The sequence below is a fragment of the Nannobrachium achirus genome (assembly GCF_963921795.1).
Source record: "Nannobrachium achirus genome assembly, chromosome: 13".
NCBI lineage: Eukaryota > Metazoa > Chordata > Actinopteri > Myctophiformes > Myctophidae > Nannobrachium > Nannobrachium achirus.
Window position 1 is genome coordinate 13191665 of NC_137833.1, and position 16169 is coordinate 13207833.

At 40.2% G+C, this 16169-nt stretch overlaps 1 protein-coding gene across 2 annotated transcripts in view; it reads right to left on the reverse strand.

Moving 5' to 3' along the window:
- sgms1a (sphingomyelin synthase 1a) overlaps positions 1-16169 on the reverse strand; it is a 72708-nt gene that overhangs the window by 12017 nt on the left and 44522 nt on the right. The window lies entirely within an intron of this gene.

A 16169-nucleotide genomic window follows, 5' to 3' on the forward strand; every position in this document is an offset into this window, starting at 1 on the left:
TCATGATTATTTTGACCAAAGAAATCGTGATTTACGATATTATCGCGATAATCAAAATATCCCCAACATCCATTATCCTGGGGCGGAACGTTTGCCAAAAAAATTGCAGATCTACTGTACAAGCTCACAACGTGGCACGTTGTTTTTTTTTTCACGATAAACGATAATATCGCTTATCGACCCATCCCTAGTCACCATTTAACAGAGTGTGTCACATTTAACAGAGTGTGTCACCATTTAACAGTGTGTCACCATTGGGGGAAAAAAAGAACACATGACAACGATTGCATGTTTTACTTCAACTGGGCGTAGTCTCCTCTACTGTACTGACAGGATGCATGCATGCTGCTCAGAGCTGGTCGCCATGCCAGGCCGGCGTTGCGTTCCGTTCCGTTCCGAGAGTGACTCATAGAAAAGCATTGGCCAAGATGTTGCTTCTTGTTCCATTCCCATTTTCTGAACTGCTGAAAAACTGTCACCCCTTCAAATCCCACTTAAGCTCCGTTTCCAAGACATGAAGCAGGGCATGCATTATTCACGCCGTTCAAAAGCTCTCATAGCGGCATAACGGCACCGATAGGAGCAGTAAATCGGCGGCCTGGCGCTTTCCCTCACATTTGATCCTCACAGCAGAGGACATCCTCCTTCTCTTCGCTCTTTCCTACGCTGAGCCACTGAGGAGCTTGTGTAAACGCAGTTAGAACACGAGGTTGCTGCTTCGACAACAGAGAGGGGTTCTCAGTGGAGTGCTAAACCCCTAAAATCCAGTAAAACAATTCAAAATAGTTGCTGTTGATGTTTAAGTAATATTTTCCTGCTGTTACTAGTCGAGAAATCACAGATCGAGGCTTTAACCTTGGATTTTATATGAAATATACTGCAAGATGCTTCTGAGCATAGTTTGACCACTTAAAATGCACTCAATCTTAAAATAATAACCAAAATTATCCTATCTACAAGCAAAGATCTTGTAGATCTTTTGCCCATCTTTGATCTTGTAGGATTCTATGGAATCCGAATGACTGAAACCAGTCATTTGGATCAGTCAAAACTTAAATGCATGAGCACACTTCAAGCTTTAAGTCAAAGAGGACAAAATACCCAAAAATGTGTGATGTGAGCCAAGTGGATATGAGAGGATTCTTGTTCCGTTTGACTTTGGAAAAGTTGGAGATGATCTATTTTGGAATATGTTTATTGTATACTGCCATGACATTGTGTGCTTTTGTTTGTACGTTCATTTATTTTCTTGGGACTACATGGAGGGGTGGATCCAATGATTACAACAGTGTGAGACAATAACAAAAAGAATAAACTACCGGTAATGTAAATGTAAACTAATGTATAATATAAACAGCTTAAACGAAAAACCAAAAACACCAAACAATTCCTAGTTGAAACAATTACATTTTAAAACATTAACATTTCTAACCATATTTGGGGAATGGGGATGTTAGATAGTCAATATTGAAGGCTCATTGCAGCTTATTCCACCAGTGTTAGGCACAGAAACTAAAAGCAATCTATTAGATAAATCTTTACTTCACTAAATCTTTACTTCACAGAATACAATCCAAATGAAAGCTCCAACAACATCCTTTTTTGTTTTTGCTCTTTAAAAAAAAGACACTCATCTCCAGTCACCCAGTATTGGTGTGCAAACCTAAAATAGCTGAGGTCCAAGTTCAAAACCACTAGTTACGCTCTCTGAAACGCCATAGTTAAGGATGAGCTGTTTATCATTTGATTTGGTAAACAACAGGACACACGAGAGCGTGCGCACACACACACACACACACACACACACACACACACACACACACACACACACACACACACACACACACACACACACACACACACACACACACACACACACACACACACACACACACACACATAAGTAACTAAGTAACATTTTTGAGGTATTGCAATTGGACTTGAGTATTTCACATTTCTAATATTTTCATTTCTACTCCACAACTCTCTCGGATCCAAATATTGTACTTTTACTGCACTACAATTATATGAAAATGTTTAGTTACTTGTTACTTTATAGATTTTGATTATTATTATTACAAAACATACATTAACCACTTCAGCCCTATATACATTTTGGCCATTTGAAAATAGCCGGTCTGCAAGCTCACAATGCGTCGCCTTCGTGATGCATTGTGAGCTTGTAGAAAAAGGATTTTTAAATAGCCTATTTGAAAACTTGAAATGGGACATTCTGCATAATACTTTTATTTTTGGTACTTTACAGTAAATACATTAATGTCAATACTTTTGTACTTTTAGTCAAGTACATTTTTAATTCCATACTTTTACTTGAAACAGTATTTCTACATTGTAGTATTGATACATGTGAGTACTTTTCCATCACTGGACACAGCAGGTTACCAGGTTGGATCAAAAGTCAAGTGAACGTACGTAATTCAACGTTAATACACACTTGACCTCACTCAAAACGAATGGTAAGGAAAAGCTTTTGAATTGAGCTCCTTCTGAATCTGAAGGCTATTCATTAAACATTATTATTTAAGCCCCTGTCGAAGTGTCGAAGTGCCCCTGAGCAAAGACACTTAACACATAATCTACAAGCTCACAACGCATATAGGTTTAAAGTGCTCATGTGGCCTAACACAGTGGTTCTCAACCTTTTCAGGCTGCGACCCCCAAAATAATAATATTTTAACAGGGGACCCCCCACTCTGACGAGCACTAAGAGTTGAGGCATTACATTTTGTATAACACGGTTCTATTGTGAAAATAGCAACGCGAGGCGTTGTGAGCATGTAGATCAGCTATTTTCAAAATTTCTGCCTCTAATAGGCTATTTGACAATTTCACCATGTTTAATTTAGTCATTTTAGAGGTATTAAAAGTCCTTTAATTGTCACTTTAGAAATGTGCAGATACCCTCTATACACTTAAACGTTATGTTGGTCTGTTTACTGTTGAGTGAGAAAACAGTTAATCATCTGGGGACCCCCCAAAATAGGACCCACAGGTTGAGAACCACTGGTTGGCATAACAGTCACTTCTTTGGGGCTCGTTTTCATAGACCCGGAATGCTTATCTTTCTCTCACACAAAATCTGGCAACGGTGGCCAAGAAGCATCGCATTGAGTTTGTCGATGGACACAGGGTGTCTCTGCTCTGCCGTTTGGGGGGGGGGGGGGGGTCATTTGGAGGCCGAGGTCGGTGTGCTGACTGCTGACGGCTGGAAGGTCAGGAGAGAGAGAGGAGAGGATGGGAGGGGAGGGGAAGGAGGAACCCATAAATCAGAGCAGGGTGAGGATCGGTGCTGAACACGGCTCTAAGCCCAGCCCCTATGAGAAGGGCAAGGAGCCAGCTGCAGGCCAGCCCTGCGCCTTACGCAGCAGCCACACACACACACGCACGCACACACATACGCACACGCACACACACACACACACACACACACACACACACACACACACACACACACACACACAGGTGGAAACAAACCAAGAATGTGTCATTTGGGCTTTTGTTTTTGTTGGTAAATAAATGTCCTACTTGTCCTACTTCTATTCCACCACATCTTAGAGGCAAATCTATTTACTCCACTGTAATTACTTTAGCTACAGGTTACGGGGTGGCATAGCTGAATGGTTAGGGAGCCCGCCTGAGGAACCAGAGCCCCTGGTTGTCCCTGGTTCGATTCCAAGCCAAGGTAGCAATGTCGGTGTGTGTCTCTGACTCTTAACCCCTAATTGCTCAAGCGCTCCTTGTGGGCAGCGAATCAGCTGGGTTGGGCTGAAAATACTGAAATTCCCCCTCGGGAGGAAGTAGGTAACTATTATTATTATTATTACTACTTTGTAGATTTAGATTATTATTACAAAACGTTATTATATATCGTATACTTTATTGGACAAAGGCTGATGTCACAGGGACTTGGCCCCTCCAACCCTTGAAGCTGAGTGCCAAGCAGGGAGGCACCGAGTCCCATTTTTCAGAGTCTTTGGCATGACCGGTCCGGGGATCGAACCACGACCTCCCAGTGTCAGGGTGGTCAATCTAACCACAAGGTCACTGAGCTGGGAACCCCTTGAGCCAAGCTAAACACACAAGCAGGCCAGGCTAATGGGCTCAAAGTTAGGACAAGTACAGTTGCGCTCTAAATTATTCAACCCCCTCTGAAAAATGTGTTCATTAGTGTAGCCACTGTTCCTTTGACTTAGAACTTGTGAACTATGCTAAAAACTGTAGCCTACTTTTTGGAACATTCAGTGTCTTTGCAATTGTTTTATATAATTTTCCTTTTTTGTGCAAAGCAATAATCTCTTCTCTGAACTTTTCTGGTCATTCCTAGGACTTAGCCATGTTTCTAACTGCTCTAATCACAGTCAACAAACTTCTAGCCCTTGACTAGTCAATTGCAGTTGATTACATATGTTTTCAGGTGTAATTAAGAGTTGAATACTTGAAAGTGAAAGTGGCATTTAGCAATGAATTAAAAAAAACATGTTACTTTTGTTGAGCTATTTACATTGTTGTGTATGATGTATTTATTTCATTCAGTTGTCAGTTTGTGAATTTAACCAATAAAGCAGATTTGCAGAGGGGGGTTGAATCATTTTGAGCACAACCGTACGTACATGTACACGTACAGTACACTGTTATGGCTCTGTGAAGCAAACACCTGCCATCAGTTCTAGTCCCACTGGAGGTCAGGTCTGCACAACAATTTGACCCAACAACCCCACCATTCTAATGTCACACGCACGCGCGCACACACACACACACACACACACACACACACACACACACACACACACACACACACACACACACACACACACACACACACACACACACACACACACACACACACACACACACACACACACACACACACACACACACACACACACACACACTAAAGAGGGGGGTGGCTAACAAAATAAACACGTGAATAACTAAGACCGCAGCGTGAGCCATGTGCGACAGCCAGTGGTGGAAAAAAAATACTCAAATGTAAAAGTATCACTACTGCAATGGAGAAGTACTCTGTTACACTACTGTTAGTACGGAATTAAGACTTTACTCAAGTAAAAGTATAGAAGTATTGGCATCAAAATGTACTTTAAGTACCAAAAGTAGAAAGTACTCATTATGCAGAATGTCCCATTTCACAAGTTAAATGAATAAATAAAATCTTTAGAAAATGGCCTATAGGGTGTGCCAAATGTAGTTCTAAGAGCGGCCATTTCTTGGGTAAACACAGCCTTACACAGGTGTTCTGATTAGACTATAGCATTAGTTCTATGCAATCAAACAATTGAAACACCTGTGTTTTGACCCAAGAAATGGCCGCTAAGGACTACAATGACGTAGCCGCTGGCACACACTATAGGGCCGTATCCTATAGGGCTGAAGTGGGTAATGTATGTTTTGTAATAATAATCAAAATCTACAAACTAGTAACTAAAGTTTTCAAATCATTGAGCTTTTTGGGGAATGTTGTTGGAAAATAATAATAATCAAAAACAAAATGTAGGAAACAAAACATTTAGGGACCCATAAAAATGTGTCTGCGACCCACAAAAATGCTTGGGAACCAGTGCTTTACACCAGGGATACTCCAACATCTGAGCCTTTGGGCCACGGGAGAGTGTTTTCTGCTGGTGATTCAGTCAGAGTGTATCAAAGGGTGCGTTCGTAAATGCGCACCGGGTGTGGTTAGGGTTAGGGGTTATGGTTAGGTTTAGGCATAGTTTTACTGAAGTTAAGGTTAGGGTTAGGGTTAGGCATAGTTTTACTGAGGTTAGGGTTAGGTTTAGGCACTCACTCACTACACTGAGCACACCCGGTGCGCATTTCCGAACGCACCCTTTGATACGCTCGGACTGAAACACCAGCAGAAAACACCATCCCTTTGGGCCACGTTACAAAAATGTCAAGGGGCCACGGGCCAGTTGATAACATGACATTACTTGATAACTTCTCTTTTTTATTTGCTTTATTTCCACATAACGTAAGACAAGTGCAATATGCATTATGTTATCTCTCTTTGAATTGCTTTACAATGTTATTTATGACTTATGACAACACAAATGGCTTTTTACAGAAGATAAACTTGTGAAAATAGATAGTTATGGCTAAGGAAAATAAAATCAAATCAAACAATCTATTTAAAATAGATTCCCCAGACTGTTTAGCTACCAAATGGCTAATGATGCAGTTGTTAAGTAGAGCTACAGTACATCTCTATTTCATTTGATTTGCATTAGGCCTACAATGTCGTTTTAGGTATACTAATTAGTAGGGCAGAGCCACTGATAAAAAAAATTAAATGCGAAAATCAAGGATTTCAATGGCCGCTTTAACCCATTTAGGGCCTAGATTTATTGAATGCTTTAACCAGTGAAAAATAGCAGATATACAAGCTGCGAGCTTGTAGATCTGCTATTTTTGAAAAAGTCGTGAAAATGTGTGCAAGTCTTTGAATACCCGTATTTTCCGGACTATAAGGCGCACCTCAAAGCCTTTAATTTTCTCAAAAAACTACAGTGCGCCTTATAGTCCAGTGCGCCTTATATATGGATCATTCATTGACATTGACATTCCCTTTAGCACAGCTCCATCTGTTGGATGCATAAGCGTCTATTATGTGCGCCTTATAGTCAGGTGCGCCTTATATATGAAAACAGTTTGAAAATAGACCATTCATTGACAGTGCGCCTTATAGTCAGGTGCGCCTTATAGTCCAGAAAATACTGTATATGTATTTTCAAAGCGAACGTTTGTAACTCAAATGTTGCTTCTGGGTGGTCCCTGGAACGAAATATTTTGAGATGGGGGTCCGTGGCCAAATAAATATCATTTTGGGGGTCCTTTACATGAAAAGGTTTGAGAACCACTGACATAGTAGTCTCTCAAGAACAGACTAACTGAGCTCCAGTTAAGTGAAAAGGACCTTTTCTTTGACGATGGCTGGCCAGATTGCTGACATAGAAAACAAAATGTGTACCCGTTCTAAATGGGTTTCAAGATGTTTTGGCCACTATCTCTGAAACGGAAGGTGGCCCGCGGGCCAGAGTTTCAGTATCACTGCTGTACACCGCTGGCGACAGCCCAACCCTATCAAAGCTTCCTTCTGCGTGGGGGGAGAGAACAAATGAAATCACAGAATGAAAGGTGAGGGGAGAGAACGGGGAAGGGAGAAATGGACACATAAGAGTGTGAACGAGTATCTGTTAGCGGAGCATAAAGACTGATTAGATTAGCCGTCACCGAGGCAGTTGGTGCACCGGGGACCTTTGCACCGTGAATCAGCTTATACTGTACAGGGAGAGCGGCGTATTACGGCCCTGACACCACTGTACTCTATCAGCAGTTAGAGGGGGAAACGTACTGTACTGTTACTGTGCTGGACAAAGTACTCAATCCCAGTTAACCCATTTAGGCCTACAATTATTGAATGATTGAACTATTGAAAAATAGCAGATCTACAAGCTCACAGCTTGTAGATCTGCTATTTTTGAAAAGTCGTTAAAATGTGTGCACATTTTTCAATATATATTTTTCAAAGCAGACTTTTGTAACTCAAATCTCTGCTTCTGGGGGGTCCCTGGAACAACATATTTTGAGATGGGGGTCTGCGGCCGAATAAATGCAATTTTGGGGGTCCTTGACATGAAAAGGTTTGAGAACAGCTGATTTAGAGGAAGGATTTAGAAGTCGGGTCAAAGATCGGGTCAAAGATATTCAAAGACTTGCACACATTTTCATGATTTTTCAAAAATAGCAGATCTACAAGCTCGCAGCGCGGCACTCGGTGCCGCGCTGTGAGCTTGTATATCTGCTATTTTTCAATAGTTAAAGCATAAAATAATGGTTAAAGTGGTTCAAATCTAACGCGACTCGGGCGCGTTCCAGGTATTTGAGAGTTAAAACCTGAGGACGGTTCTACAAATGCCTCCAAAACAGCGATGGAACAAGTCCGCATTCTTTCTCGCCCCCCCATAAGTATGGTATCAATGCTGCAGTGTAGATATTAGGGATGGGACTATAAGTGATATTATCGTTTATCGTGATAAAAAACACTCACGGTAATCATAATCGTGGACATTTAATTTATGGTGATATCGTCCTCCGTCATGCTCTGGGATCAATTCACCTTTTATTTGCCGAGCTGCATATCCGGTACCATTTAAACCCTCTACAATAGGTAAAAGGTACCTTCTGTAGAATATACGTACTTGATACAGTCTTTTTTTCACTCTCTATCAAATGTCTTTGCCAAAAAATTGCCGATCTACAAGCTCACAACAGCTACAAAAGCTACAAGTTGTGAGCTTTTCTAAAAATGATCAAAAATAGCAGATGTACAAGCTTGTACACATCTGCTACTGTATTTTTATAATAGCCACACACATGCTTTCACAGATGTTTTCCCTGGGTTTTACTGGGTTGAGTGTTAAGTATCGATACTCCTGCCTGGTCAAATATTACTCAGCGAAAGGTTCTCTGTAGAATTGAGATACATTTCTGTTAGCTTTTGGCTCTGCCATGTTCTCTATATTTGAAACACAAGCTCGAAGTGTGGCGCGAAGCGACACGTTTGACTACTTTTTTGAATTTGAATCCCCAAAAGTTACAGTTTTGGACATATACAGTATGAGGTTTGAGTTTTTTTCCACCCGCTGACAGAAACAAAGTCAAAACAACATGAGCAGCATGATGAACTCATCTCCCACACGTGCATAAAGCAGGTGCAGGGGCGTCACAAGAGGGGGAAAGGTGGGACTGAGTTACTAGGGCCCAAGGTGGTGGAGGCCTTCATTAATTTATACTTTAGCTATTGAAAAATAGCAGATATACAAGCTCACAGCACGGCACTCGCAAGCTTGTAGATCTGTTATTTTTGAAAAGTCGTGAAAATGAGTGCAAATCTGAACATCTGTAACTCAAATTTTGCTTCTGGGGGGGGATAAATATTTTGAGATGGGGGGGCCAAATACATATCATTTTGGGGGTCCTTCTCATGAAAAAGCACCACTGAGCACCACTGACATAGAAACATTATGTTTAAACCTTTTGAAATAGTCAAAGACTTTTCACGATTTTTCAAAAATAGCAGATCTACAAGCTTGCAGCGTGTATATTGAGCGTGTATATCTGCTATTTTTCAATAGTTAAAGCACAAAATAATGCGTTCCCAGTCTAAATGGGTTAAACCCCCTCCTCCCCCTATGAAGAACATTAATGGGGGACCCGCAGTGAATCCTTGTACCCAGGGCCCAGAATTTGGTGCCACACCCCTGACACAGGCAAATCTCTAGCGACGACTGCTTCCACATGCAAAGCCCAACTGAGAATCAGATTAGAGCCGAACAAAGAGCAGGTCCTATACACTCTCCCCTGGGGCAAAGAACTACCGTCAACATCATTTAGCCTAAAGGATCTTTTTATTTTTAATTTTCTATCCAACCTGTGTGACACTAGGACACCGCAACCAGGGCCCCCAAAAGAATTGTTAAAACTTAAAGGGATCCCTGGCTAATACGACAAATATGCCTTAATACATTATAATTGTCCTCTATTACAATGTAAAATTAAAAACACCTCAATTATTTTATTTCTTCTAGAAATAGCTAATCTTTCACTCAATAGGGGAAATGCCTGTCGCAAGTTGATGATGTCATAAATGTCATGTGTGATCTATCCCTATGGAATTTATGGCATGCATGTGAAAATAAAAACAAATGTAATACCTCCTATGGTTAATATGACCATCAAATCAATATTTCAAATATTTTTTTTTGCACATGCATGCCATAATTTCCATAGGGATAGATCACACATGACATTTATGACATCATCAACTTGCGACAGGCATTTCCCCTATTGAGTGAAAGATTAGCTATTTTTAGTAGAAATAAAATATTTAAGGTGTTTTTAATTTTACATTATAGTTATAGAGGACAATTATAATGTATTAAGGCATATTTGTCGTATTAGCCAGGGATCCTTTTAAGATTTTCATTATAACAATATGAAAAAAAGTAGATCTTTAAAATCTTGACAAATTGGCTTTCATTGTAACTTAGAAGTATACATTTCTGACAAACAAGGTATTCAATTGATATTAGTTCCATTACTCCAAGCTGTAACACAATCGACACAATCGATTCTACTGGATCTCTTCTCCACTAGTCCCTGCCTAACATTTTAGTATCGTTTTTATTTGTTGACAAAACTGACAACATAATTAGTCTTAGATTTAGTTTTTATTTCATTTTTATTCAGTTTGTCTGTGAAATAAATAAAAAAGGTAGTCGAAAAACATTTTCTGTCATATCGCTTTTTGTGGAAGAAAAGAACACTGCCCTGGATCCAGAAAAGGTTGGGAAACGGCTGCTGCATAAGGAGATACGTTTCCTCAGATAAAGGAAATGGGATCTTGCAGAATGCAGAAGGTTTCACTGCTTCTTACAGAAGAATTTGGACTGGATTGGTCTTTTATTTCTCTCTCTCTCTCTTCCCCTTTGGAGGTCATGGGAAGTGTGACCAGACCAGGATACCGCTGGGCCCCTGATTCAGCCCGGGAAAAAGAGTTGGAGAGGCCCTCATTGCGCACTATAGAGAGATCTCTCTCTATAGCGCTGCTGCTACTCGAAGAAGTGACAAGCCAGTGGGTCATTTACATAAGTTATATTTTGTCGTCGTCGGGTGGAAACCTTGTATGTCTGTATGTGTGTATTTATCATTTTAAAATGATTTAAACTAGTGAAAACAGCCGATCTACAAGCACACAACGCCTCGCACTGCTTGTAGATCTGCTGTTTTCACTACTTTTGTGCGATGGCCTTGTATGATGAAGCAGGGCTTTGCTTTGCGAAAAAATTTACAAATTTGAAACTTGGAGATACGAGGTTTCTGCCCGACAGTGACGATTTACTTTGTTGGCCGCCCAGCCCTTCAAAATGGAACAAAAGCCGACATTTTTTCTTTTTTTTTTTTCCTAATGGCCGGGAATGAACCGGCCATTCGGGAGTTGTCCCGCTTTTCCCAATGGCCAGCACGTCCCTGCGCTGGACTGCACATATGTCAAGCAGCAGAGGACATGGTGTTCATGTTAATTGTGACCGAAGGTCGCAGATTAGTATGTAAAACGGCACATGCTGACTCCGTCCGTCTGGACGAGTACACTTTTGTAAGGTCTATCTATGGGTTTGCCACTCTGTCATGCTCTGACTTCACCGTGTTGTCAGGGGAACCACTCTAACCGTTTTTTTAACAGAGCTCCGGAAACAACTTTGTTATTATCTGTACGGAAAAGAAAATCACTACAGGTGCTGCTATCACTGTCTGTTGTCACTTATTTTTAACACAAATTACTAAAGGTTTTATTTCAACACAAAAAAGGCACGTGACAATCACTGTCTGTGTTTACCTAGTATCCTAGCTACTTTGTAGCACTTAGCTTCATTGCTTTCTGTATTTACTCTTTTTCCTTTATTTACCCAGGGTAGGTGTGCTGCCTGCGCATGAGTGCTCTCTTTCAGCAACGCCCTGCTACACCAGTGGTGGAAAGTAACTAAGCACATTTACTTAAAGGAGCTATAGTCAACTTTATCTTGAAAAACGGATGCTAAAATAAAAATGTTGCGAATTTTTTTTAATAAAAAAATAAGCTTCATATATGTGTTTCAAATAAGAAATGACCACAAAAAGTGTAAAATAATGATAAAATAATCATTTTGGCCATTGTCGGGCCGACACTTTGTTTACATCCTAGTCTAACACAATCAAAGAATAGACTAGAATATAAACAAAGTGTCGGTCTGACAATGGTCAAAATGATTATTTTATCATTATTTTACGATTTTTGTGGTCATTTTTTAATAGAAACACATGTATGAAGCTTATTGTTTTATAAAATATTTTCGATTTTTTTTATTTATTTTAGCATCCAATTTTGAGATATCTGTACTTTACTTGAGTATTTAAAATACTTTTACTTCTACTCCGCTACATCTCGAATCCAAATAGTGTACCTTTACTATATTTACTTAAGAACTTTAGTTACTAGTTAGTTTTTTTCAGTTTTAAATTATAACATTATAAAACATACATTAATCACTTTAACCCTATTTTATACCTTGGCTATTTGAAAATAGACGATCAGGCTGCAATGTGTGGCGCTGCAACGCATTGTGAGCTTGTAGACGTGCTATTTTCAAACATTTTGTACTTTTACTTTTTGTACTTTAAGTAGATTTTGATGCCAACACTTTCATACTTTTACTCAAGTAGATTTTGAATTCCGGACTTTATTCTAGAATGCCGTATTGAGTACTTTTTCCACCACTGTGCCATGCACACACACACACACACACACACACACACACACACACACACACACACACACACACACACACACACACACACACACACACACACACACACACACACACACACACACACACACACACACACACACACACACACACACACACACACACACACACACACACACACACACACTCTATCGTACTATTGTCCACTGGAGCTTCAACACTTTGCTCAAGGCCACTGCTACTTGACCGTTTGGTGACGTAGCGTTCATAGTTCATACCATTTACTCTGATCTTGAGTCTTGACCTTGCTCTGGATAAGCGTGTCTGCTAAAGGCCTAGAATTGTAAATAGCCAAAAAAGAAATTATAATAATAATTGGACTTATCTAAAATGTTGGGACTCCTCCTTGTGGATTAGTTCTGGAATGTTCTGGTTACTGACATCATGTCGTTGCTGGCAGACAGAAACCTCATACGTATCTCCATATTCTAACTCGTTGTGCTTGACGCACCTACTTGATCACACTACAGCGTCACACAAAAGCATCAAAAGTAGCAGATCCACAAGCTCGAAATGCGGAGCGAAGCGACGTGCTTCGAGCTTGTAGATCTGCTGCTTTTTGCATTTGAATCCTGAAAAGAAACAGTTTCTACCCGACAGAGACGGTTTACCCTGTCTTTTACTGACTAAGCGTTCAAACCATTTACTCTGATCGTGACCTTTTGTAAGTCGTTCTGGCTAAGAGCGTCTGCTTAAAGGCCTAGAATTGTAAATAGTCTAAGGAATTGGACTTATCTAAAAAATGTCAGACTCCCTTTTCCTTGTGGATTAGCTGTGGAATGTTTTGGTTGGTGACATCACATACTGGATTCCTTTCACTAGCTTCGGGAGGATGTGATCATGTAGAACGTTATAAAGACACAAGTAGAGGATGCACACAGTTATTGCTTCCACTCAAATCATACAAAGTAAACGTTTTTCAAAAATAGATCTACAAGGTCACATAAAACATTGGATCACTCTTATCTCTCAAGACCATATGGACAGCATATTTTGCACACATATCGTCGTTGTCGGGTGGAAACCTTGTATGTCCAAAACCGTTCGTTTTTATCATTTAAAAAAATTAACTAAACTAGTGAAAACAGCCATTCTACAAGCACACAACGCCTCGCTGTGTGCGAGGCGTTGTGTGCTTGTAAATCTGCTGTTTTCACTTCTTTTGTGCGACGGCCTTGTCTGATGAAGCAGGGCTTTACTTCGCGAAAAAACATACAAATTTGAAAGTTGGAGATATGAGGTTTCTGCCCGACAGTGACGATATGTTCTGTTTTATGTCGGGCGTTGATCTCTTAACCTTCATTATCATAAACCTGTCAAAGCTAAATGTGTCCTGGAGACCAGTCAGAAATAAATGAATGACACATAGGAACAAAAACGCCGCGGCTGTCCTGACGGATTAGCAAACTAAAAAAGGACTTGAGTGTGACGGCTTGTGACACATCATGCGTCACGCCGCCGGTCCTCTTTGCGATCTTTGTTTTGCGTTTCTCTCTGTTGTACACCTCCTTGAGAAAAAGGAGAAAACCTCTAGACCACGGGACGGGAGCATTCTTTTATCCACTTGGAACACCTGTATGCTTAGTTGCAGCTCCCCCGTTGACTAAGGAGTGGACTAATGACAAATATCACTCTTGTACTGGTGTCTCTTTATCTTTCATTAGTGTGGACACTGTAGTACTTGGCTGACTTTCTTCCAGTCATCTTTCTTTCCAGATAAACTTTATGGGGCTGGGAAATGGAATTAGATTGCTCAAGAAACACTCAAAAATATGTATTTCATATTTACAAAACGTCTCAGATGGTAGAAAAAAAACAAGACTTGGCTTGTATGTTAAGGAAAAGTCATGAAAGGGCAAATTTCAGAGAGTTTCCTAAGCAAACCCATTCCACCTCGAAATCTCAAAATCAGGCTCAGTCATGCGAGTGTTAATGCCACTGTGGCCTCGGGGCATGCAATTCTTTTGAGGGGCAAAAGGCCAAACTGAGGGGCAACGACGACCATGGCCTTCGTGGCCTCCCAAAAATACCAAGTGGATCTCTGCCATACTAGACCTACAGTAATGCACGTATAAACAATATCTGTACAGAGTGGATCTCTGACATAGACTGCACGTATTAACAGAGCTGCTACCTTTAAACACTTTTGAAATATGAGGCTTTTTGTGTACCATTTTAAATAGTTTTGGAGGAAAATGTGACAAAAGTGACTGCAAAATTGTTCTATTACGTTTTGACACTTGCTTTGGCAATGTAAACATACGTTTTCTCATGCCAATAAAGATCCTTTGAATTGGGAAAGAACTGCTCTGGTTACTACATTTCACTTGTGGGGTCAATAAAGTCCCAACTATCAATCAACATTTTCCCCCAAATCTCTACCCGAAAACAGACGATCTACAAGCTCACACCATGTCGCATTTGAGCTTACATGAGCTTGTAGGTCGGCTATTGATGCTGAAGGTTTGCCGGTGAACAGGAACACTACAGTTCATGTGGTGAAGCAAAAAAATGTATATATGTTATAATAAAAAAAAACAAGGGAGAGAGAGGAAAAGGAAAAAGGCGACAGGAGCAATTTGGAAGATGATTTGTGTGTCTGTCTGTGCGTGGAAAAACGGAGTGACGGTGCGGTGCTGAGTCTTAGCACACATGACTTCCCCAGACAGAGAGAGGGCGTTGAACCCTCAACTCTCCCCGGGGACAATTATGTCAAAGCCGACACAAATATAAACACACCACCACCCTTCTTTTCCACAGCCCGGCTTAACGCCGGCGATGATGCTGTGAGGTGAGTAGGGGTGTAACAATATAGTATTTAATTTGCAATGATCTACCGTATCATTTACAAAAGACAAATATTGTACAGTTTTGGCTTTGTATCGTATAGTTTTAAAATGCGGTAATCGGTATCGAATCGTTTTGCAATGCAAATACTTGATTGTATGGAAACTAAGTATTTGTGCCTTGTATTTGGCAATTTTAAGAGGAAAAATGAAAAAGAGGGGTCCAATTACTTTTCCATTCCATATAGCTACCCTTGGTCTATGGATAAATGTGTGTAATCTCTGTGATCATGTCAAGGTGGATTTGTCCATACGTGTTGAAATATAATGTCCATGTATTTGCTAGATAATCACAGCGTTTACTTGCTTGGTAATAGATTTTTTACACGTTCTACACAGATTTAATTTCTTTGCTAAATAGTTGCTATATCGATTTTAAATCATTGAATCGAATCGCCATGAATGAACCAATATCGTCCATGTATCACATCGTTAACCATGTATCGTGATGTGTATCGTATCGCTGTTAAAATGTATCGTTACACCTAGGGCTGTCACGATATGACATTTTACATTACGATTAATTGTCACTCAAATAATTGGCGATTAACGATTTAATTGTGTTTTTGTCGTTGATAATTACATTTCTGTTTGGCTTTTAGGCTTTGAAGTTGCATATGGTAGATATGACACATAACCTAAATATACAAATACATTATTGATATAGTTGACAACTTACTACTTAAAAAATAGCATTGATAGTGGAAATAGCCGATCTACAAGCTCACAACGCGTCGCGATGCGACGCGTTGTGAGCTTGTAGATCTGCTATTTCCACTATTTCTGACATTTTTCAACATTCACGATTATGACAAAATAATTGTGATAATGTCAAATAATCACGATTAGACGATTATGTAATAATTGTGACAGCCCTACCTAGAGGTGAGGTCCAGCAACCTGGCCAGCGCTCTGGAGGCCA